Source organism: Lemur catta, chromosome 7 (genome assembly GCF_020740605.2).
Source record: "Lemur catta isolate mLemCat1 chromosome 7, mLemCat1.pri, whole genome shotgun sequence".
Classification (NCBI taxonomy): Eukaryota; Metazoa; Chordata; class Mammalia; order Primates; family Lemuridae; genus Lemur; species Lemur catta.
The window spans coordinates 60384459-60411294 of record NC_059134.1 but is presented as its reverse complement, the minus strand read 5'-3'; the positions used below and the strand labels follow the sequence as shown (position 1 = coordinate 60411294).

Sequence of the window (26836 nt, the reverse complement as noted above, 5' to 3'; positions counted from 1 at the left end):
AAATGCACATCCTAGTCCCCAGAAAACTTAGTTCAGGCCTCGAAATCCCTTGCCTGGGTTACTACAACAGTTTCCTCACTGAGCTCCCTGTTTCTGTTCTACTTTCACTCAAACTCATCCCCTACACCAAGCAATCAGTATAATTTTTCTAAAATTCAGATCTGACAAGATAACTCTCCTAAGTAGAATCCTTTGCAAACCCACACAAAAACCTGTACACAAATGTTCATGGAAGCTTTATTTGTAATAACCAAAAACTGGAATCAGCCCATATGTTCTTTAACAGGTAAGTTAAACTCTGGTACTTATATACAATGGAACACTACTCAGCAATAAAAAGGAACAAACACAACAACTTGCATGAATTTCCAGGGAATTATGTTGAGCAAAAAATGGCCAATTCCAAAAGGTTACATACTTTATAACTCCATTTATGTAACATTTTTGAGAAGATAAAATTTTAGAAATGGAGGGCAGAGAAGCTGGAATGAGAAAAGGGGTGAGAGGGAGCTGGGGGTGGTTATGAAAGAACAGGAATGATCTTTGTGGTGTTGGAACAGAACTTAATACATACAGGTGAGTACAAGTAAAACTAGGGAAATTTGAACAAATTGATGGATTGTATCAATGTCAGTGTCCTAGTCATGATATTATACCACATTTTTCAAAATGTTACTGTGGAGGAAACTGCAAACTTTCCCAGTGATCTCTCCATATTCTTTCTTAAAACCGAGTGTAAATCTACAATTACCTCAATAAAAATTTTAATTAAAAAAATCCTTCACAGGGATCCCAAACTCCTATACAGTGATTCTTAACTTTTTTCAGTGAGAAATTCCAAAGAGCTCCATATAGTAATAGTTGTACTTTTAGTATCTACCAAATGAAAAATTCTTGAGGAAATAATATGGATTCCTGAGACATCCCTCAAGGACTCCTTTCAGGGCTTCAAATTCCCAAAGTTGGGAAACCTTGGCCTATATAATGAATATAATGGAGCAAAGCACACTTGGTCTCTACAGAGTTTTCTAGCCTTATCCTCTGCCACTCACAAGCTCACATATACCCTATACTCCCACCACACTAAATTACTTTCAGTTCCATAAGTATGTAAGGCTCATTTTGTAGCATTATACATGATGTTCCTTCTGCCTGCAATATCCTTGCCCCATTCTACAACTGACTAATTCCTACTCAAGTTTCAAGATTCTACTCTAGGAGCTTTCTCTACACTGATTCCCCAGGGTTTGATTAGGAGCCCTCATCTGTGCTCTTACAGCTCTCTATCACAATTTGGACCAATTACTTAAATTCTCTATGCCTACATTTCTGTCGTAAAATAGGAGAAAATATTAATAGTATCTACCTCACAGTGTTGTGAAAATTAAATGAGTTAATACATATGAAGTACTTCAACTAAGAGCATGGCACATAATAAGCATTCAATTATTACCATGTTATTTTTGTCATAATTATCTATAACCATTCCACTGGAAGATCCAAGCAGGAACTGGTTTTTGTATCCATCTCTAGTCTGGTATATAATGAATGCATGGTAAATATTTGGAAAAAGAATTAAAGGGTCTAAGGTTGGGGTAGGGAGGTAGAATCTAAGTCAATAGTAGAATTGGGATTTAGAGAATTGAGAATTACTGCTTAGAGCAGAAAGTAAGCACAGGTTAGAGCTAGGAATAAGATAGACTTCTCTGGAAGACATGCATAAAAAGACCCCGACCAACAGATTGAGAACTTGGATGAATAAGTACAACTGAGAACTGCTAAATTACACATATCTTCTAAACTGGCTCATGTGGAGCTCCTTTGATTTGTCATTATAACTTGTTAATATGAAGCTTGAAAAGTTGCTTAACCTTTTGGAGGTATTGTTTTTTCATCTGTAAAATGTGGCATAATAATGCAATTTTCTTAGTATTTAGTATTATGCAAGCAAACTACATAGCCCATTGATTCAAGTAAAACTAGGTTGTTCTTAACAAATGTTAGGTTAGGTTCTCCCCTTCCTTTAAAAGTTTTTTTCTCTTAAAAAAAAAGCACTGGGCGTGGTGGCTCATGCCTGTAATCCTAGGACTTTGAAAGGCAGGAGGATCACTTGAGCCCAGGTATTTGAGGCTGCAGTGACCTATGATCACACCACTGCAATCCAGGCTGGGTGACATAGTAAGACCCTGTGTTGAAAGAAAGGAAGAAAAGAAAGAAAAGGAAAGGCAGAGGAAAGGGAGAGGGAGAGGGGGAGGGGGAGGGGAGGAGGAGGGAGAGGGGAGAAGAAGCCTGTAATCCTAGCACTCTGGGAGGCTGAGGCGGGAGGATTGCTCAAGGTCAGGAGTTCGAGACCAGCCTGAGCACAAGCGAGACCCCATCTCTACCAAAAATAGAAAGAAATGATCTGGACAGCTAAAAATATATATAGAAAAAAATTAGCCGGGCATGGTGGTGCATGCCTGTAGTCCCAGCTACTCGGGAGGCTGAGGCAGAAGGATCGCTTGAGCCCAGGAGTTTGAGGTTGCTGTGAGCTAGGCTGACGCCACAGCACTCACTCTAGCTTGGGCAACAGAGTGAGACTCTGTCTCAAAAAAAAAGAAAAAAGAAAATCTCCTGGATAATAACTACCCAGATGAAGAGAGTGGAAGATGGATGGGAAACTGACCAATACAAAACAAAGTGCCAAAGCTTGAGGAATGGTGGGCAGGTACCTAGAATTACTCTCCCTCTAGCTCCTAAGGTTTAAAATTTTCTGACCCTTCAAGGCCCAGGGAAAGCCTTATTGCCCTTAGGAAACCTTCTTTAACCACTCCAGGTCCTATGAGTCTCCCTCTCTGACATCAGTGCACTGAGCCTAGGCTGGCCCAGGCACCATCTCATAAGGGTTCTTCTAACCGTAATTGAATTCTGACTCCATTTGGTCTGTTAGCTACTCTGGAGTAGGACTTGTAAGTCTTTTTGCTTTCTCCACAAGAATAAAACTAAGTACACTGCAACTGTCTAAGGGAGAATGAATATGTCAGGAAATATGTTGAGCACTTTTACATATGTCATCTCTTTTACAACTTTGTGAAGCCGGTACTTATATTATCCCCGATATAAGATGAGGAAACTGAAGCCCAGATATGATCAGTGACTTGCCCGAGGTCATATAGATGGTGAAAGCAGGGCTGGAACTGGGATATTGTCTGTCTCCAGAGTCTTGATGAATAAGCTCATACTCGTGTCTACTTGGTTACCAACCACATAGCTAACCTGCTGGGGCATTTGGTGACGCCAGCTCCCTACCTCACCTACTCTCTGCTGCCAATCTGGGCCTGAGTAAGCTGTTTGGCTTCCTTTCTTCTTATTATTTTGTCCCATACAGGAAATGTAAAGTAGGCTCCTCTGGGTCCCGTGTAAGAGGGAGTATGTGGAAGAAACAGGCAAAAGAGAGGACCCCTCAGGGGGAATGAAAGGGAGGCAAATATTCATATCCTTCAACATAGAGCCAGAAAGACTCACTAAACTCTCTGGCTTGAGAGATGAAGAAGTTGAACCTGAGAAGGGAGGTCACTTGCCTAAGGTCATATAACTGAGTAGAGAGCGAAACCCAGTCTCCTGGCTGGTGCTTCAGTTTTGTTGGTCAAATTGGTGCTTATTTTGATCTACCCTGCACTAGGCTAGCAAGAAAGAACTAGAATATGATCTGTCAGGCCTGTCACTAAGTGCAAAACCCAAAGGTTGTAAACACAGGAAATGGGCTGGGATGAGGTTCAGAGGGAGCAGCAACCTTTGCCAAGTTAGAAGTGTTCAAGGGTTTCCTGTCTGCAGCTGTTAACTGTCACAGAAATGCTCCAGAAAGCAATACAAGACCAAAAAAAAAAAAAACTACGAAGAATGCAGAGAAATATTCAGGCCTAAATGTGACTTTATAAATTATTCAGACTAACCTACTTTTACAGATGAGGAAACTAAGACCCCCAAAAAAGAGAAGTGATTTGTCCAAACTCGCATATACAATGTAAGGACTCTTAGAAACCACTTACTTGGTTCAAATCCTTCATTTTAATGACGAGAAGCCTGAGACACAGAGAGGGAAAGAGCCATGCCCAAGGCCACATAGTTAGGCAATGCCAGCAGTGGAACTCAAGTCTTCTACCTCACAGGCCAGTGTGCTTCCCACTGGTTAGAGTGAACCAGATAAAGTGATTTACTGGAATAATTTAGATGCTGTCTTGGCCCTGGAAAAAGTACAGCAGGTCAGGAAACTGAATATAAGCAGGATATGCTAATGGCTAACACAGAATGACAAGGACCAAACAGAGGCAGCCTAAAAGAGCCAAAATAAAAATGCTTTTGGTTGCTTGGGACACTTGGAAAACTAAGAGGCTGAAAAATATTCTGGCTATTTTAAGAACTTAGAATTCAAGGAAGAACAAGAAGGGCAGGCAGATAGAAAAGGCCAGAAATGCTAAGGATAATCCCAAGGTATGCTTCCTTTTTCTGTCCTAGGCCAAATATCCAGAAAACATAACCTCAGAAGCATCTCTGGGTTCAGCAGCCTACTATGGGAGTACTATAGTAACCAGCAGGTTACCAACCCCACATGTCACACAGCTGGCAGGTATGGAGGAGAATGACATTTACATACTGCCTGGTATTTCATATATATTTAATTCTCACACCAGCCCCACAAGACAAAGCTTATGATTCCTACTTAATAGATATGAAAACTAGGGTTTAGAGAAGATAAAGTCTCTTGCTCATGGTCATAAAATTAATGCTACATATGGTAGATCCAGTATTTACATGTATATTCTTATTGAGGAAATTCTTATCAAGTACCTACTGATCCAACCCTATGCTGGGACTGGAGATACAATGATAAAATAGACATGGTCCCTGGCCTAAAGGAGCTCTAATCAAGGAAGAGATAGTTAAGTAATAATAATTATGATAATACATAACATTTTTGAATGCTTACTGAATATCAGGCACTATACTGAGCTCTTGACATATACTACATTGTTTAATTCTTGCAATAACCCAGTGAGGAAGTTACTACTATTCTCCTCATTTTATAGATAGGAAATTAAGGCACAGACACACAAGTATTAATAATTTAGTCAAGAGCACTCAGCCAGTAAGTTGTAAAAGTAAGGATTCAAACCCAGGCAGCTTGACTCCAGAGCCTACATTCGTTAATAGCTAGCTCCAAATAGACAATGCTAAGACAGCCTGGTGAGTGCTCTGATAGAGGAAAGTTAGAGAGGCCTTGCTGGGTCAACCAAATTATATAATGAGGAGTGACTATGTAAAAGCTGGAAAGAACAGAAAGGTCAGAGGAAATTGAGCCTCCATGACTGGGCTACAACAGATGATTTCTCCAGAGACAGGAAGATCCTTGTGAGAAAAGACAAGATGGTGACCAGAGTCACTACATTCCTCCTGTTCTGATCAGGCAGGGTACTATCACCTCTGTTGTGCAGATTTTCTCATCCAATGTCTCACCGATCCTCTCTACAGTCCAGGGAGTCAGACAAGGCAGAGATTCCTGATTCCACTTGGAAAATGAAGAAAATGAGACCCACAGAGCAGCAGTGGTTTGTCCTAGGTAGCCTAGTAAGTTGGTGGCAGAACAAACTCTCCTGACTTCTGCTCTTTCTAAGACTGCTCCAACTCTAGGTCACAAAAAGAAAAATCCAAAACATGGTATTGAGAAAGAGTTAAAAACTCTACATTTCTCTGACTGTTCTCTTTTCACCTTATTATCACTCCCATTCCCACTCCCCCCTCCACTCCCACCATACAGGCACAGAGAGTTGTGGCTGCTGTACTCCCTCCCTTGGTGCCACTAGAGGTCAGTGACTGAATCAGCAAGTTAATCAGGCACAAAGCCTTGGCTGCCTTTAGAAGCCAGTGTCCTCAGGGAAACATGTGCCTCCATTAGCTCAGCCATAGCATACAGACCTTTAAATGGCAATTAAAGAAATGAGAAGAATGCTGAAAAAAGGAAAGACCATAGGAAACACCTTGAGAGGGCAAAACATTTCATATTATCTTAAGTCTGCACAGAAGACATAGAATTTGGCCCCAGCCTGAGGTCTACTCGCCAAATCAACTCAGTTGGGGTCTTAAGCTCCTAACAAGAGAGAAAAGTATTGAAAATCATTAACCTATTCATTAATTCATTTGTTCATTCTTCATTGTTGATGCTTATTCTGTACACAACCTATGTTAGGTACTAGTGCCATATGACTTTTTTTAAAAAAATCTCTGACTCTTCAAAACTAGCTCCAAATAGACAATGCTAAGACAGGCTGGTGAGTGCTTTGACAGAAGAAAGTTCTAGTTTGTGCTTCACTGTAGATGAAGTTATCTTTTGACTAATTCATCTGCTTCTATGACCTATGAGAACCTTGTATACATAAGTGATAATTTGTTTTATTCAAGTCTTAGTGATATGACTGTGTGAGATATGCAGAGGAGGAATCAAAGTTGTGTTTGTTCCTTGGTATATTTTTCTACCTATTCTAGAAGACTTTTATTTTTTAGGGCTCTGAATTGGTCTTTGGGTCTTTATTCAGCAGTAATCTTTTTTTTATTAAAGCCTAATAGCTTTATCAGGAACAACAACAACAACAAAAAGCTTAACAGCTTACTGTCTTTATCATCTAGTGGGGAAGACAGGTAATCAGGTGGCACTATATGGAGGTAAGAATGGGTATGGTGGGTGATCATTTTAATTCATTACCTTTAGCAGAGGTCTTCAAACTGCAAATGTCAATCCCTTAGCCAGTGGGTCTGTTCTGTTTAATTATCAGAGTTCATCAGTAAGGACATATACTATTTTGTGAAAGTTTTGTTTATTTAAATAATAATAATTATAGTACCTTACATTTACATACCATTATGTGTCAGGCACTATTCTAAGCACTCTATTTGCTATCTCATTCATTCTCACAACAGCCCTATGAGGTATCATAATTATCATCTCTATTTTTCAGATCAAGAAACTCAGACACAGGGAAGTAAACTAAGTGGCAGCATTTAGAGACAGGCAGTCTAGCTCTAGACCCCAAGCTCTTAGCTATTATACCACACTCAAGTACAAGAAGAGCTTTTATACATATATAAACACACATGTGCACATGGCTTAAAAACAATTGCCCATAAAAATACCTCTTTCAGATAAACTTCAAACTTCTGTCTCTTACTTCCACTGCTTCTTCCATGTGCCCTCCACTCTCACCAGACTGATATACTCTGTGGGACCTGCCCCTTCATTCATGGCTTGCCATCCCTCTTTTTCTCCTCCCCTGAATGCTAACCAACTTTTCAGGTTTAGCCTCCTCAAGGGAAGATCCTTGAAGTGGGGGGAAGGGGACTTACCAATGGTTTAATGCCTACCATGTATCAGTTACTATGTTGGTGCTTTATGCATATCATCTCATTAATCCTCACAACCTGGTAAGGCTATTACTATTATCCCCATTTAGTTCAAAGAGTTACCTTAACTTGCTAATGGCCCACAGTTCTAAAGCACATGCTCTTTCCACTATCTCTTCTCAGCTACTTATGACCTAGTCCCCACATTTAAATACTTATATATATACAATTTGATTTTGTAATTTATTAAAAACTGTCTCAAACTATTTTCCTATTTATATGTGTCTTATCTCCCCAAGTGGACTCTAAGCCCCTTACCTCTCACCCCAAGGGCTTCCCTTACATCACATAACACATGGTAGGCACCCAGTGGCTGCAGAGTTTTGCCAAATCCAACTCATAGATCTGGGCTCAGCTAAAAGAGAGAACTGTTGTGTTCTGGGTAAAGCTGCTAAACAGCTGTGCCTTAATCATATGTAACTATTAACTAATTTCTTCTAGAGCTAAGGAAAACGCTCTCTTAACAGAAAAAATCACATAGTGAAGTCTATGAGTCACTCTTGCCAGCAAATGATATGAAGATCCCAGAAAACAAGTAACAAAAAAAGAATTACAGTGGGTGGAGTGTTTTTCCCCTTCCCACTCAGTAGGTAACACAATGGAGATGATAATCTCTAACATGCACACACAGCTTCAGCTACAGAATGAGGGAATCCCAAAGAGAAGGTCAACAAAAAACAGCCAACACAAAGGTTCTCGGAGAAAGCCCCCCAGGAGCTCAGAATAATAGGGGAGGAAAAGTACTGGCGAAGGAAACAGAATCTGGGCTCCAGTTCTGATTCATTCATTTATTCAACAAATATTTATTGAGAGCACTAAAGATACCAGTCAATCTAGTGTGTAATCTGGACAGGTAAGTTATTTAACCTCTCTTGGACCTCAACTACTTCATCTCTAAAATGATCTTAATAAGCACTTTCTTGCCCATATCACAAGGTATTGAGAGGGTCAAATGAGAAAGGACAGACCAACGTGTGGACAAAGAACAAAGCTCTGTTTTTTTAAATTGTGGCAAAACTACATAACATAAAAGAGGCTATATTTTATATCTGTACTTTTCTGGCCTAAGGGGAATACAGTGGTTGGGATACGTGCAGAAATGGAATCAGTGGTAACCTCAACTGTGTCATAGTCACCCACTTTCCTGACCCCATTGCTAGGCCCATAAGATTTGCAGGAATTATAGCACAAAGTCAGTTCTAGAATTTTCAGGTTGGAAAGGCCTAGAAGAATCATAGAATCTCTGAGATAGAAGGGTCTTTAGAGGCTAACTTAACCTAATTCATACCTCTCTCATCTCTCTTCCAGCCTAAATCAGATGATCTTGATGGCACTGCCTAAGTATATGTCCTCTGAGAGCTGCAGAGATCAAGCATCACCTTTATAAGCTAGATTATCTAGTTCAATAACTATGTTTATTGTCTTATTGCTATCCCTGAATTTTTAGAAATTTCTTATCTAAACATTCTATGTAGAGCTCAGTTATAACAGGAAAGTAACTGTGCCCAGCGTGGGACCAAATACAAAGGCATAGCACTACCTTGCTGAAGCTAGTATGCTAGTAGTGGAGATAATTCCCAAGAGTCCCTTATGGAGAAAGGGGTTTCAAGATCCAGGTTCACATCTCATAATGCTAACTTGCTCATTCTGGGTGGTGGTCTTATTAAGAAATTCAGCATTTCTTCACAATGGCCCTAGGCAGCTAATCTCTGTATAAACAGTTGTAATGCCAAAGAACCCACCCAAAGAACGGGGTGTTTACTTCAATGCTAGGCAGTTCTAGTAGCTCGAAAAATCTTCCTTGTAGAGTAGGGGACCCAATTAAATGAAAATTCAAACTAGTTTAGTTACAGAAACTGCCATTTTTAAGTTGTCAGCCCTCTCTGTCTCAGAAACATCAAGTTATCCTGGGACAGACCCTTGTTCTTGGGGGGCCCTCTTTTAACCATAAAATATGAAGTAAATGGGCACACACTGCCCTTGGGGAAACAGGATCTTTTTTGATGTGGCAAAGACTATTCCCAATATCCCTTGGTATGCAAAGCTGGGGGAAATGAAAATGAATATGTATAAGGTCCAAAGCCTTCCTAACAAGAGACTAAAACTTTGCCCCCTTACTTTTGAAGTTCAATGCTATTAGAATTTCTCTAACAGACCAAGATCCTAAGTAAATTTAAAGGTAAGAAGGGACACTAAGAGCCAACAGTAAGAGCTCATGCTGAGGTAAGAGAAAGTCTGAACGGATGTTCCAAGCTCAATACTGTAGTCAAAATGATCACGGGAGAGGTCTGGTTCTGGAACTAGAATGTGGCAGAAGCTAAAAACACTTCTAGACCTAGCCAACTGGAGATCGTGTGGATTCCCTCCTCTGATGGATGAGCTTATACACGTATAAACTTGACCATTCACCTTGAGAGTTCAAGCATAGTGAACCCTAGCCAAGTGTGACACTAAAGGAGTTCTCCCATCCTCCTTCAAAGGACCACTGTGACTTATGCAGAACCAGGCTCTCCTGACTATAGTAAATAAGGAAACCACAAACTGTGAGAGATCCATTTTTAAAAACCATGCTGTGTAGCACCAACAGAAGCTAAAACATGGGGCCCACTTAGTAGACCAATAAGATTCTCTAGTTCTCTATTTGGAACTAAGGCTGAACTCTTTGGACTGAATAAGCCTTAAAAGTTCTTGAATACTTTAGAAAGACAAAGAAGGAAGAGGAAAGGCCCCAAGGGAGACTACTAAATTTCCAAATAATTTCATACTTATTCAAGAGATAAATTTTAATACTGAAAAGAGACCTGACCTTATTTGTACTCTAAGCTGATGAGTTATGTCATAGTTATTGTGCTTTTTCCAAAATACACTACAGTGTCCCACCCATCAGGTTCTAATCATGAGTTCTGAAGCCACAAAGAAAAACAAGTTGGTTTTCTCTTCCAAAGAACAGCCTCTCAAGGATATAAAGACAATGATTACATCTTCTCTTTTTTTTACTGAGTGGGTTGTTTTTTTTTTTTTTTTTTGGAGACAGAGTCTCACTTTGTTGCCCTGGCTAGAGTGAAATCAGTCTAGCTCAGAGCAACCTCAAACTCCACAGCTCAAGCGATCATCCTGCCTTAGCCTCCTGAGTACCTGGGACTACAGGCACTTGCCACTATGCCCAGCTAATTTTTTTGTTTCTAATTTTAGTTGTCCAGCTAATCTCTTCTGTTTTTAGTAGAGACAGGGTCTCATTGTTGCTCAGGCTGGTCTCAAACTCCTAACCTCAAGCAATCCTCCCGCCTTGGCCTCCCAGAGTGCTAGGATTACAGGCATGAGCCACTGCACCCGGCCTACATTTTCTCTTCAGGGCATCCAAACCTGGCTCTTCAATCCCTCCTCAAAGGATTAAATTTTAAGGCTGCTCTCCATCTTGGTTGCAGCCTTTTACATTTGTTCTGGTCTGTTCATGTTGCTCCTATAATACCAAGCCTAGAACTGGCTGCAGCTACTACTGAGATCACTCTCAGAACATACTAAACTATCATCTCTTCTCATTCACTATATTTTTTGTTTTCATTTTTTTTTCTTTTTTTCTTTTGAGCCACTGCCTGGACTAGAGTGCAGTAACATCGTCATAGCTCACTGCAACCTCAAACTCCTCAGTTCAAGTGGTCCTCTCGCCTTAGCCTCCCAAGTAGCTGGGACTATAGGAGTGCAACACCACTCATTCTCTATATTTCTATATCTCAGTTACGTAAGCCTAGGAGCCAATCCCTTTTTCAGATACTATATCATACTGGTAACCACGTTATGAGGCTCCCTAGTCCACTCTATTCTTTGCAGGCCTGGAAAGGCAAAGGCTGGGTAAAAGGCAAGTAGTTCTGCCTGCTTTTGGTCCTGGGATACTGAGATATCTGTCTCATCCCTCCCCACTGCCTATCTCTGGGCCTCTTGCTCATCAAGACACTCCTTTAGTGCTTAGACTTTAAGCCTATGTCATCTTAGTCCTTAATGCCTTTGTCCAGCAGGGCAACAGGGGCCCTGCTTGACCATAAATAAAGATGAAAGATAGTATAACACGGCAGTTAAGAATATGGGCTTTGGAGTCATATAGCCTATTCAAATCCTCGATCTATCACCTACTAGCCATGGGACCTTGGAGAAGTCACTTAAGTTCTCTGTACCTCAGTTTTCCCATTTGTAGAATGAGGATAATAATAGTACCTATTGATGAAAATGTTCTATATCTTGATTGTAGGGGAGAGATTACACAGGTATATTCATTTGTCAAAACTCAAACTGAGCACTTAAAATGAGGATATTTTATTATATGTAAATTTTAATCTGAATAAAGTCAATTTGGAAAGTTAAAAAAATTATAGGGAACAGGATGGAGTGGGAAAAAATGAAAAAAAAAGTCATAGTAACTATTCATGGAGGATTGTGAGGATTAAAAGAATTGTAAAATATCTAAAATAGTTCCAGAAAACACAGTAAGCACTCAACAAATGTTACCTATTTGTAATGGAGTTTTCAATGCTGTACACTATCTCTATGTCTTGAGATTGCCGCTAGGGAGTAAGGGAGAGGTCTAAAAACCAAAAGGCATCCTCAGCTAGCCCAGGTGTGGTATTTTCTCAGAAGTTTCATTACAGACCTGGCTTTCTCCAGATAAAACACCAGTGTTGCAATCCATACCTCTTCCATGCTCCAGCCAAGGTTGCATTTAACACTAGGAAAGCCAAACCACAAGAATCATCATCAAAACCAATGACGTCCAGTGAAACTGGGAGGGATATGCTTTCATTAGTCTTCTGGCTTAGACCGTGAGGTCTTCCTGGGCCAACTTTGTTTTTTATTCAGTCCTTCACAGTCCTTCACTAAGTCTTCCTGGAGTGTCTCCTGTGCCCAGATGTACAGCAACTATGGGGTGACAGAGGAAAAGATACCAGGTTTCCTGGTTACTTCACCCTCACCAACTTCATAATCTATAGGAATTACAAACAGAAAAAAAGAAACTGATATCAGAGACAGCAAGGTATAGTGAAGAGAGCACCTTGCAGAGAGTTGGAAGACCAGTGTCTAGCCTCAGCCATCACTAGTCACATGACCTTGAGCTAGTGTCATGCCCCCTGTGGACCTCAGTTCCCCTATCTATAAAATGAAAGGATAGGATAAACAATCCCATAGTCTGTGGCCTGACCATGGTAGAAAGACAGTGTTAGACGAATTGCTTCAGGCTCTCAGACCTATGAAAAATCTCAGGGCAAGCCAAGTGAGCCAATTTAAAAGAAGAATTGGTTCTGTCTTAGATCCAGAATGCAATAAGGGGGCTGCCTCACTGCTGCAGCTCCAACCTGATGGCAGTAATAATCTCAAGGAGATCCTTTTCAGCTACTGTTTCACGGAACAGCTTCATTTACATTTTCTCACCTTGCACTGTCCCACAGGGCCAAACCTGCAAAGCAAGGAGTAAGGATGCCAAAAGTGGCTCATTTCTGGTATCTCCTCCCTACTTATTCCCTGGGTCAGGCCCAGGGGCTTAGAAGAGCACTGTGAGGTAAAGGGCAAAGTAAGGCAAAGCAGGCAAAGATAATATCTGTGCTCTGTTCTCTCAGGAAGTCAGCTACAAACTGTAACGCATGTTTGAAGTGCTAGGGGGACTGGGAGATATAAGATACAGTGAATTATAGAAGAGAATCTTTTTTTAGTTTATGGAAGTATGCAAGATAGTTGTACATAAACCTACTTCTGGTTTGGGCATCAATACACTGATGTACTGATAAACTATGATGAATTGTTTAATTCAACAATTATTAAGACAATAGTCTCCCTCAGATGCTTGCTAAAGAGAGAAAACTAACTCAGCCCCTTGCTTTTTAAAAAATATTTTATTTTATTTTATTTATTTTTTTTTTTTTTAGAGACAGGGTCTCACTTTGTAACCCAGGCTAGAGTGAAATGGTGTGATCACAAGTCACTATAACCTTGAATTCTGGGCTCAAGTGATCGTCCCACCTCAGCCTCCAAAGTAGCTGGGACTACGGGTGCACACACTACCACATCTTGCTAATTTTTAAAATTTTTTGAAAAGACAGGGTCTCGCTATGTTGCCCAGGCTGGTCTTGAACCCCTAACCTCAAGCAATCCTCCTATCTTGGCCTCCCAAAGTGCTAGGTTACAGGCATGAGCCACCGTGCCCAGCCAGCCTCCTGCTTTTAAGAGGTTCAAGATGTGTAGAGTGAGGCAGACAGCTAAATGAATAATCACAGTATAACAAAGGCCTGTACAAAGTGCTATGAAGGCACAAAAGTGGGCATGACTACCTACACAGAGAAGAGCTCAAAGGCAGTGTCACTGAAAAGGTGACGTACAAACCGGGTCTTTAAGGATGAGTAAGTATACATGGGGTAGAGAAGATAGGAAGGATATTCTTGACACAGGGAAGAGAATGTACAAAGACGTGAGATATGAAAAAGCCTGTCATGCTTCAGAAACAGCAAGCAGTCTGGTAAAGTTGGAACACAGGATGGGTAAGTGTAGCAGCCTTGTCTTATTTAGGACCCTATTTCTCAAACAAGACTGCAAAGTCTCCAGAAGAAGAAAGGAAGAGAAAAAAGAGCACTGAAATACAGCTGAAGGTGCAAATACACATTCCACCTCCTCTCCCACCTTGGACTCTGCCTTACACACACATCCCTCTCCCACCCAGTACACACCCCTGACAACTCTGGAAAGGGAAAAACCTTCTCCACTCTAAGGTCAGTGGCTCCAGAATCTCCAGTTGAAAAGGTGGGTCCTCTACTGAAAGAGAGAAAGGAATACCTTAGGTCCCTGGAAAAGGGATATTAAGTACTAATTTACAAAGATCCAACCAACCCTAGCAGCCATCTAGTGAGACATCCCCAGTTTCCATCCTCCTGAGAATGCTGTGGGAGCTGGCATATGAAAGGCAGCCCAACAAATCCAGAGCTAACGTCCTCTTTAAAAACGACTCCAGTTACAGTTATATTGTTGCCTCATACTAAACACAAAAATAAATTTTAGATTAAAAAAAAAAAGATTCTAGATTATCTCCCAAGCAGGACACATGCCTGAGTATTAGCCATGCTGAGAATCCTTAGGTTACTGACACAGTGAGGCCAGGCAGATAAGTCAAGGTAGGTAAGGCCAAAAAAGCCATGGAAACAAGATGACATGCAAGGCTTGAAGTCTGTAACTACATTGGGAAACAGCTGGGAGTGGGAGAGAAACAGGGACATTAGAGTTAAACCTGCACTCTAACCCCAAACCACTACTTACTAGCTTACTTAGTTCACTGAACTTCAGTCTCCTCATCTGTAAATGAGAATAATAATAGTGTTTACTTCAGAGCATTACTGGGAGTATTAAATGAAGAATACAAATCACCTACCATGAGGCACACAGTCAGTGTTTAAATAACTTTACTTCTTTTCCCTTTCACCAGGGCCACAATGATGCACTGTTGCACAATTAGGGAAGAGTGGCCCCATTCACAACACAGCCCATGTGAACAGCACACCCTGGACTTATGAAATTCACAGTCCAAGACAGCCAGCCACTAAGACTTCTGCAGTATCGGAATTCAGAAACACAGAGCTAAAATACCACCTCAGGTGTATTCAAGACAATAGATGGGTCTGAGGCCACAAATCAATCATAAAACAAATAATGAGACACCAAGGATACAGAGCTCTGAAAACTGAGGCAGCTTCATGGCAAAAAGCCAAAAGGTCTCTTTTTTTTGTTTGTTTTCTACTGGAGCAAAAGCCAATTTCTGGGCTTCTGTTAACCTCAAATCTGTACATGATCCTGCCATAATCTATTCAGGCTGCTACAATGAAAATACCATAGACAGAATGGCTTAAACAACAAACTTATTTCTCACAGTTTTGGAGGCTGGGAAGTCCAAGGTCAAGGCATCAACCAATCCAGTGTCTAGTGAGGGCCTGTTTCCTGGTTCATATACAACTACCTTCTTGCTATGTCCTGCCATGGCAGAAGGGGCAGGGGAGCTCTCTTAGGTCTCTTTTCTAAGAGAACTAATCCTACTCATGAAGGCTCTATCCTTATGACCTAATCATCTACCAAAGGCCCTACCTCCTAATTACCATCACATTGGGGGTTAGGATTTTGACATCTGAATGTTGGAGGGATACAGACATTTCATTTATAACATTCCACCCCCGGCCCCCAAATATCAAGTCCTTCTTGCATTCAAAAGACATTCATCACTTCCCAATATCCCCAAAAGTATAACTTGTTCTAGCATCAACTCTAAAGTCTAAAATCCAAAGTCTCATCTAAATCTCATCTAAATAGGATATAAGTGAGACTCAAAGTATGATTTATCCTGAGGCAAACTGCTCTCCAGCTGTGAACCTATGAAACAAAACAAGATATATGCTTCAAAATACAATGGTAGGACAGGCACAAGATATATATTTCTATTCCAAAATGAAGAAATAGGAAGGAAGAAAGGGTAATGGGCCCCAAATAAGTCTAAACTACAAGGCAAATTCCATGAGGCCTTAAAGCTCAAAAATAATCCTCTTTGGCTCAATGTTCTACCCTCCAGGCCCACTCAGGTACAGATCCTGAGTTCCAGATCCACTACAGCAGTGGTCCTGCCCAGCAGTTTTGCTGAACAGGGGTTGGGCCCTCATGGCTCCAACCAGCCCTACTCCCAGAGCTTCAGGCTACCCTCCCCCTATAGCTGTAGATGGAGGCCATATAGCCTGTTGAAAGTAAGGTGAAAAGGAACCAGCCCTAATGATCTCTGAAATGCCTTTGGGGTCATTCTTCCCTCTCTTGAAGAACAGTGCCTGGCTTCTGTTGAGAGGGCTAATTAGGCTTGTGGCTAATACCCATAGTAATCTCCTTATCAAACAGTCACCTGGCTACACACTTAGTGCTCTCTTGCATACACACATTCTCATTTTTTTGCAATATGGATAGGCTAAGAATTTTCCAAATCTTTAAGTTCTAGTTCCTTTTTGCTTAACAATTCCATCATTAAGTCATTTCTCTCCTCCTGTATTTTACTATAAGCAGTCGGGAGATGCCAAGCTGTACCTTCAACAACTTTGCTTAGAAATTGCTAAATATTTAATTTCATCACTCACAAGTTCTACCTTCCACAAAACACTACAACACAAATACAATTCAGCCAAATTCTTTGACATTTTATAATAAAGATCCCCTTTCCTCTAGCTTCCATGACATGTTCCTCATTTCCATCTGAGATCTCATGAAAATGGTCTTTACCATTCATATTTCTACCAACATTCCATTCAGGATTGCTCAGATGTTCTCTAGTAAGATTGAAGCTTTCTCTGTAGCTCTCCTCTTTTCTTTCTGAACCCTCACTGGAATCACTTCTAAAGGTCTGTTCGTGGCAATGTAGGCTTTCTCTAGGATGCACCTCTAAACTCTTCCAGGCTCTGCTCGTTATCCAATTCCAAAGCTGTTTCCACATTTTTAGGTATTTGTTTTGGGAGCTCCCCACTTCTCAGTCCAATTTCTGTCTCAGTTCATTTGGACTGCTATAACAAAAATACCATAGACTGGGTGGCTCATACAACAAATACGTATGTTTCAGAGTTCTAGAGGCTAGAAAGATTCAGTTTCTGGTGAGAGCATGCTTTCTGGTTCATAGAAAACCACCTTCTGGCTGTGTCCTGGCATGACAGAAGGGACAAGGGAACTCTCTGGGGTCTCTTTTCTAAGGGCACTAATCCCACTCATGAGGACTCTGTCCTCATGACCTCATCACCTACCAAAGGCTCCATCTTGTCATATCATCACATTAGGGGTTAGATTTCGATATATTAATTTTAGGGGAACACAACCATTCAGCCTATAGCAGAGCTCCATCAATCAAGGATCTGGTGAATGTAAAGCCAAGGATAACAGCAAATGCCATGAATTTCCAGCTGAGGTCTATGTCCTCTCTGCCTGACAGGTGGGCCAAACACTCAAGGGCAGGCAGTTTTTCTAAAGGTGCTAAGTCCTGTCACATGCAACCCAAGAGACTGAGCCCAAGGTCTGGGATGACCTTAGTATCTTGCATACCAAGGAATGACATCACTACTCCTAAGTTTATCCAGGGCAGGTAGGGACCATGTCTTATTGTTTTTATATTTTCAAAACTACTACACTGTATGCTATGACCTGCCAGCTGTGAAGGGTTGCCGAATAAATGAACCAACATGGACATGGTTTTATCCTTATCACCTGGCCTTTAGGCCTTTGCATATACTCTTCCTGCTACCTACAATTACCTTTCTTAACTCCATTTACTTAGCTAATTCTTCTCAATTTTTAGGTCTCAACTTAAATGTCACCTCCTCAGGTAACATGAGGTCTTTCCTGACACTTTAAACAATATTAAGTTCCCCTGCTACATGTACCCTCTCATCACATCCCTTATTTCCACTTCATAACATTCATCAGACTTCATTATGATTATTTCTCACATTTTTGCCTTCCCTACTATACTGTAAGCTCTAGAAGAGCAAGAACCATATCTGTCTTGTTCATTACACTGATTCCCAGGGCCTAGCATACAGTACCTGACACAGAGATAGCGCCCAATATGTTAAAAGAATGACTGAATACATGAATGAATGAATGAATGAATGACAGAGCTCCAGCCCAAAATGATTCTGAAGTAACTGAGGATTCCAAACTGCCTGCTTAGCCCTAAGCTGGCAAGAGTTACTTTTTGACTGGAACCTTAATAGAGCCTATAAATACTCGTGCATGGAAGATGACAGCAGATTTGGTGAACAACAGAACAAAGAACAATCTGTATGATAGGGAATAAGAAGCGATAAAGTGGTGTTATGAAGCAGGGACACTACTTCTGAATGCTTTTATGCCATGCTAAGCAACATGGTTTATTAACCTGCAGGATAGCCACTACCTGACTTTGGTTCACTAAGGTCACATGGACCTATGTATGATAGGTACCATCCTGCTATACCCATCCACTGAGTTCCTTCTATTGCCCACAGAACAATAGACCTTATTGCCCTCCCTTCAGGTTTATCCCCATTTTCCTGAGTTATATGGGATAATTCAGTAACACAAGTGTCCCCAAAGATAGCCTATCTAAATTATCTTAGCCCAATTTTACGAGAAAGTTGTAAACAAGGAAGCTGTCAATTTTGAAGGGCAAAATCAGAAGGCCTGGATTCAAGTTTGGCTAGCTATGTAACATTAGGCTACTTAGTCAATCTTTCTGAGTTTTAGTAATCTACTCTGTAAAATGAGAATAATACCTATCTCACAAAGTTGTGGAGAAGACTGCGGTAACATATGCAAAGTGCCTAGCACTAGCACAGTACCTTACATATAATGAGTGTCCAATATATGTTTATTTTTTAAAAATCCTACCCAGGGCATAAGGGAATTATTAATATTTCCTCCTAAATGCTAAGCATTTTCGTTTGACCTGATGCAGTACAGAGACCCATTAGGCCAGAGGCTACTAATAAAGAGCTGGGTCTGCACTGCCTCCTAAAAGGGGATGGGCAGATTGCCTTGTTTCCATTCTCTGTCCAGCTGTCTGAGCACCGAAGAAATTACCAGCAAGCAAAATACTGGGAGTAGGGAGGTAGGGGAAGAGCTGAGGCTTTCCCTGAACTTCAGATCTATTAATAGCCTGGTCACATGTCCAGAGAGGCACAGGACTGTTGTCTGTAAACCTGGTAACCAGGGCCCAGGACAAGCAATTTAAGATCGGGGTATGTTTCAGATCAAAAATTGCAGATTGGGGTCCACATTGAATAATGAAATGTGGGGGCAGAGTAAAGCAACCAGAAGTAAAGTGTTGACTCTTCCCAAGATGCAGGGAAAGAAACAGCAGAATAAACCGTTCATCCTCCCCAACCCTGCCAGCTTTACGTTACAGTAAGACTCAGATGGAGCTTAGCCTTTTTAGGGATTTTAGTTTGCCTTTGGAAATATCTTCGGAGAACCCCTCTACTCATGATTGACTGTGTCACCTTGGATAAGTCACTGCTCTCTAGGCTTATTTCTATATCTGAAACTCAAGAAGGCCAGACCAGATGATCCTACACCTTGATGAGCTTGCTCACAGATTTTTACCTCAAAATCCCAGTCCTGATTTATGAGAAAGCCAAAGTTTAAAACACTGTGTTCTAGAGACAAAAAGACAGGGACCTCAAGTGTACTACCCTCTGCTACCAACCTCAGCCACTCCACCAGGAAGAGAGGCAAGGAACATAACGAACTGGGAACAAGCCATCCCAATTTCTCAAAATCCCAGCATCTTCAACCTCAGAATGCCATTATCCCCTAGCTCCCAGCAAGGGGCTCAGTAAATGCAAGCAAATGACTTCATGGGATCAGAATGTGGGATGCTAATTGCCAGTTCCCATACAGTTCCTTAAAGGACAGACCTGAAGCATAGGGTCTACTTGCTTTAAAATAAAAAAGAAAGGAAAAAAGGGGGAAAGGGGCCTATATTTCCTGTCTTTCCCAATCTTAGCACCACCATCAGGGGAAAAGCAAAACAGGACATCTGTAAGAAACTTATCAAGAATCATAAAGTTATTAGGTGGCAGATATGAGATTTAAATACAGTTCTATATTTGTGTGTATGTACATGAAATTGTCTTTGGGTATACGGTCTTTTCTTTACTAAAAAGCCCCATAAGGAAGACTAAAGAAGTGCTGGCTTCTAGAATGCCAGGAAAGCTGTTAGACTGCCCTGTGACACCAGAAAGGGATTCAGGTTCTTGTCAGGACTTTGGAGCTCTGTGGGATGCCCCCCTACACACACATACACACAGACAAACACACAATCACACATCCCAGAGCTAAACTAAAAAATCCAGAGTACAGATAAACCAAGTGAGTTTGAAAAAAAGAATAGTTCCCAAGCCAGTAAAATTTGACTGTTATACAGGATTACACCTGTCTTAACATGTCCAAAGAAAAAATGAGTCTTTCATTTGGGAGGCTGTTTAGCCATGAAAGCTGAGAAAAAGCAGAGTCATTAATACTTATTGGCAGTACCCATCATTCATTCATTCCAGAAAAATTTACTGAGCACCTACTACATGCCCCACACAATTCTAAGCCCTGAGAAAACAGTGATCCTAACATCTCAAGGGGAGAGGGAGCCAACAAAGTTCAAACATTCCAGTTCTGTCCCATGATCTTTCTGTCCATGGAAACAAATGAATCAGGCTATTGTAGCTGCTCTATCAGCAGGCTTCTTAGTTGCAACAACTTGGTTTGTAAGTTCAGCAACCAAAACTGATTCTGGCTAGTTTGAGCAGAAAAAAGAACTTAACAAAAGAGTAACTCAGACTCACCTGGAGAAGTGATGGATGCCAAGAACAACACCTAAAACCAGGTGGCAGAACTAGTCTGATCAGGAACACCTCTGCTTCCACTCCCAACCTCCACTACCCGTAGCCACTTTAATATCACTGCCACTGCTGCCTCAGGAACTTGATTTTGCTATAGGCACCACCACCACTGCACCCTGCTTCTTTGCATCACAAATCATTCAGAGACAAAGTCCACCTTTGCATCACAAATCATTCAGAAACAAAGTCCACGGGGAGCAGAGCAGACCTAAAGAACCTCGGGCAAACTGCAAAAGAGACTAAAAGTAAATATCTGGCATTTTAGGTGAAGAAATTCTTAAACAGAAGAAAGGGCAATAAATATTCATTTTAGCCACTTTGGCATTATATACAAAACATTGGATTCATCTAACTAATGCCCCTAATTTAGACTCTATGTTCACCATAACCTTTATGCTTAGGATGTTCGTGTTTCGTGGTACCATCCAAAGGTAGAAAATGTACTGGTCATACTAACACAGGTAGTCTAGTATATGTGACAGTTCTATCTCTTGAAGTAAAACTTAAAAATTGGTATTGTGGCTTTATCACATAAGCCTCATGAACTTCGTTAATATGAGTCTGCTCAAAGAGCTAACTGTTCTCAGTGAACTGACAAAATCTGAACTGTCAAAAAGTTAACTGATAGTAAACATTCACTGAGCATTTAATACGTACCAGATACCAGTCTAAGCACTTAATATGGATTAACTAATTTTTCATAACAACCTTATGGATATCATTTTCCCCAGTTAGCATAAAAAGAAACTGAGACACAGAGTGATTAAGTAAACTTGCCTAGGAATACACAGCTAATAATGCAAAATGCCCAGAATCAGAACCCAAGCAGTGTGACTCCATATTTAAACTTCCGTCAACTATTCAAAGTAAATCCCCACCTACTGAGGGCCTCTTAGGTGACAGCCTTCCTCACTGAAGTGTTTCTGGTGGTTAACAGATTGGCAGAAAGACACAGTCCTATATCCTTCATTCTAAGGTTACATTCCTGATTTAATTAGCCACAAATACAAAATCCTATCAGAATAGAGAGGGCTGTCTACACAGGACAAAAACAGATAAAGCATCTAAGCGAGGCTTTGTTTGGCCCCAGATTCTCTACTTGCAGCTACAGACAGTACTATCCTTTTGTTAGGCTTAGAACTCCATTCTTTTTTTTTTTTTCTTGAGACAGAGTGTCACTCTGTTGCCCTGGCTAGAGTGAGTGTCATGGCGTCAGCCTAGCTCACAGTAACCTCAAACTCCTGGGCTTAAGCAATCCTACTGCCTCAGCCTCCCGAGTAGCTGGGACTATAGGCATGCGCCACCATGCCTGGCTAATTTTTTCCATATATATTTTAGTTGGCCAGATCATTTCTTTCTATTTTTAGTAGAGACGGGGGTCTCACTCTTGCTCAGGCTGGTCTCGAACTCCTGACATCGAGCGATCCACCTGCCTCGGCCTCCCAGAGTGCTAGGATTACAGGCGTGAGCCACCGCGCCCGGCCTAGAACTCCATTCTTATGACACTATAACCTTTTATTTTTATTCAAGGATTACACCTGCATTCAGAATTTATAAAGAATTCAAATAAATAATATATATTAAGACAGTAGTCTCCAAAATGGGATGCACAAAACTTTCCAATGAAGTACTAGAAAAAAAATTAAAACTCTTATTTATTTTGTAATTTTTTTAAATATTAAAAGATAAGAATTAGGCTTTAGCAAAATTAACTGTACAGACTAACAATGGTGTCCTGCCTGGGTCTGTATGTCTGTATATCATATATTTCCATACCACTTACCACATATGAGTTATCCTGATAATAGAATGGGAACTCCACAGTGTACAAGGGAGAACATCAGTGTCTGCAGTCATTCATTTGCTTTCAGGATACTATAACATACTATAGTTAACACACATCTGATTAAATAAACTTATGAATTGTAGTTTCTATAGTATCACTGGATAGATAAATGATTTTAAAGGATGCTCACAAACAAGCGAATATTAAAAAAACTCCAATGGATTGAAGATAATATTAAAATTACAAACAAAAATAAATAATAAGTGACAGAGCTGACCCTTCTATTCCTAGTACAAGCTCTCTGTGAGCTATATTGCAGGGTAAAAACAATCTAATTGGTTCAAACAAGAAGTTAGCCAAAAAAACTTCAAAATTATCAAAAGATACTGGCCGGGCGCGGTGGCTCACGCCTGTAATCCTAGCACCCTGCGAGGCCGAGGCGGGCGGATCGTTGGAGCTCAGGAGTTCGAGACCAGCCTGAGCAAGAGCGAGACCCCCGTCTCTACTAAAAATAGAAAGAAATATATGGACAGCTAAAAATATATATATATAAAAAATTAGCCGGGCATGGTGGCGCATGCCTGTAGTCCCAGCTACCCAGGAGGCTGAGGCAGTAGGATTGTTTGAGCCCAGGAGTTTGAGGTTGCTGTGAGCTAGGCTGATGCCACGGCACTCACTCTAGCCTGGGCAACAGAGTGAGACTCTGTCTCAAAAAAAAAAAAACAGATACTTAGTATACCAAATGGATTTACATTTATTATCAACAATAAACTGCATCCTTACTAAGTCTTGATATATTCAATCAGGAGTCAGCAAATAATTTCTGCAAAGGGCCAGATAGTTAATGTTTTAGACTTGCAGGCCATACAGTCTCTATTATAACTAATTAACTCTGCCATTGCAGTGCAAAAGGAACCATGGACAATATGTAAACAAATGAATGTGGCCTATTCCAGTAAAACTTCATTCATAGAAGCAGGTATCATTTGTTCACCCTTGTATTGAATAACAATGAAATAAAACTATCATGCTTTAGAACACATCTAAAAATTATATCTGTAGATAAACCTTTATAATTTTTCTGTGATGTTTAAAGTCTAGAGATACTCAATCTAGTACTAAGAAGTCTCTTTATAGATTCCCTGCTTAATAGTGAAAAACAAAAGGCACATATCATTGGTGAAACACTTATTCCTTCTTGCTGCTGTAATAAAGCAGATTAAATAGCACATGAAAAGCAGTATTTTTAAAACTGCATTCATCTGTCAGCAAATGCTATTGGAAAATACATATAAAATATTACTTAAGATTAGAAAAAACATATGTTACAAATTATGTAGCATTAGAAATTTTCTATAAAGATATAAGTTTTCTTTCATGTTCCAATTAAGGGTATTTGCTACATTCTGTTAAATACTAAAATGCAAAAGAAATAGCCTCTTAAGGGCCGCTAAAGGGAAAATGTACAAGAGAAGAAATACTCTCTACGGTAGAAGAATTCTTTAGTTAAAATGAGGTTTATTTTTTAAATAATAAATAAAGTTTTATAGGAAAACTACTTAAGTGTAACCACTGATAAAGTACCTGCTTTAACTGGAATTTAAAAAAGATTCTGTCTTTGCAGAAGAGAGTATTTTAAAAAAAAAAAAAGGTAAGGTAAGATTAAAGAAATAACACTACAAATCAACTTCTTTCCTGAATCATTCATAAGCAAGCTATTGCAGCAAAGAAATTAAAGCTGGAAGTGATAAATGCTGCAAGATTTTATTGAAATTCTTTATGTTATAAAAATAAGACCTTTAAAATATATAATGCCAGTTACTATATTATCAAAAATACACTAAATATCTAAGGAGAAAAAAACTAATGAAAGACATATAAGACTACTATAAGAAAGCTTATGAATTATTACAGAAAAAAATAATTTTAAAGATCTAAATAAACAGAAGGACATACCATGTTCATGAATTGAAAGACTACATATAGTTTGTTGGTTCTCCCAAATTAATCTATAGATTCAATGCATACCCAGTCAAAATCCCAAGAGGGCTCTTTTATTAGCAGAAATTGACAAACTGATTCTAAAATTCATATAGAAATACAAAGGCCAAGAATTGTCAAGGCAATCCTGAAAAACAACAAGCTGATGGATTTACACTACCAAATATCAAGACCAATTATAATAAAAATTAACACAGTGTGGTATTGGTACAGGATACAAAAATGACTAATAGAATAGAATAGAAAGTATGGAAACAGACCCACACATAATGATCTGTCTTATGAGAAAGGTGATATTACAGTACAGTAGGGGGAGAAGGATCATTTTCAATAAATGTTGTTAGATAAGCAGGCTATCCTCAGAAGGGAAAAAATGTACCTTGACTCATTAAACACCATACACACAAAAAAATCAATTTCAGATAGATTACAGATCTATTGTGAAAGGTGAAACAATAAAGCTTTTAAATAAAAAATTAGAAGAACATCTTAATGATCTTGGAGTAGGCAAAGATTTCTTGAACAAGACACAAAAAGGGCTAAACATTAAGGAAAAAGTTAATGAACTCAGAAAACATATTCATAATGCACATACAAGACAAAGGACTTAAGTCCAGAATACATAAAGAACTTCTACAAATCGGTAAGAAAAAGATAAACAATTCAATGGAAAGTTGGGCAAAAAGCTGAATATTTCACAAAATAATAAATCCAGACATTAAATATATACGTACACATGTGTGTATGTGTGTATATGTGCATACATAATATATAAACATATATAATATGTAAACATATGTAATATGTGTATCTGTGTGTGTGTGTGTATATATATATGAAAAGATGCTCTACTACATTAGTCACTGGGGAAACTCGAATTAAAACCACAAGGTGGTAACACCACACACTCACCAGAATGGCTAAAATGAAAAAGACAGAGAAATACTAGGTGTTAAAAAGGATGTCAAACAACTAGAATTCTTGTGCACACCATGTAGGAATGTATATTAGTATCTACCACTGCATAACGAATTACCTCCAAAACTTAACTGCTTTAAACAAGAAACATTTATTATCTCATACAGTTTTTGAGGGTCAGGAATCAGACAGTGGCTTAACTGAGTGGTTGTGGTTTCAGGTCTCTCATGAGGTTTTAAAAAGGGCTCTAGCCATCTGAGCTTTACAGGGGCTGGAGAATTTGCTTTGATGGTGGCTCACTCACATTCCTAGCAAGGTTGTGCCGATTGCTGTCAGGAAGTCTCAGGTATTCTCCACATAGGCTTTTCCATAGGCTGTTTGACTGTCCTCACAACATATTGATGGGCTTCCCCCAGAGTGAGTGATGAGAGAGAGAGAGAGAGAGAGAGAAATCGCACGCACGCAAGGAGGAAACTGTGGGACTTTTTATGACCTGGTCTCTGAAGTTGTACACCATCATTTTCCCTTTATTCTATTTGTTAAAATCAAGTTACTTGGTCCTGCTCAAGGGGAGGGGAATTAGGCTCCATTTCTTGATGGGAGGAGTATCAAAGAATTTGTGGACATATTTTAAAACTAAATATATCCATTTGGGTGAAGAATGTAACAGTACCCACTGCTGAGCACATGTACCTTACCAAGGCCTCCGGTGTGCTGGCCTCCTCTTTCTCATGTTGTCTGATTAGCACGATGTTGTCAATGTAAAAGATCAGTAACGTCCTATGTATGGGACGGCCAGATGGTCCAAGTCTCTTCTGACTATATTATGACAAACAGTAGAAAAGTAGAAATGTTTACATAGCCCTGTGCAAAACCACAAAGGTATATTGATACCATTTTACTAAGTGAAAGAAACCAGACATGATTCCATTTATATGAAACATCCAGCATAGGCAAATCCATAAAGACAGAAAGTAGATTAATGGTTGCCAAGTTGGATGGGGGGCAATGACTGCTTAATGAGTGTGGGGTTTCTTTTTGTGGTGATAAAAATGTTCTGGAATTAGATAATGGTGATAGTTGCACAAAATTGTTAAAAACCACCAAACTACACACTTTAAAATAGTTTAATGCTATGTGAATTTTATCTCTAAAAAAAAAAAATCGAACTGGTTGGTGTGTTAAGGCAGCTGTCACCCTCACTCAATTTACTATACAGAATCCAGCTCATAGCTTTATACACTCTAGCATATAGAACCCTTGCCAAATGCTTAGGATACGAATACAT

The 26836-nt window shown here is 39.9% G+C and overlaps 1 protein-coding gene across 3 annotated transcripts in view; it reads right to left on the bottom strand.

Moving 5' to 3' along the window:
- Window positions 1-26836, bottom strand: part of STIM1 (stromal interaction molecule 1) — a 170562-nt gene that overhangs the window by 89730 nt on the left and 53996 nt on the right. Inside the window, exon 2 of one of the 3 annotated variants that reach the window (XM_045557325.1) lies at window positions 26247-26367. The exons of the other annotated variants lie outside the window; for them this stretch is intronic. The gene's annotated coding sequence lies outside the window, so the exon portion shown is untranslated. The remainder of the gene's footprint in view (window positions 1-26246; window positions 26368-26836) is intronic. 3 annotated transcript variants of the gene reach the window in all.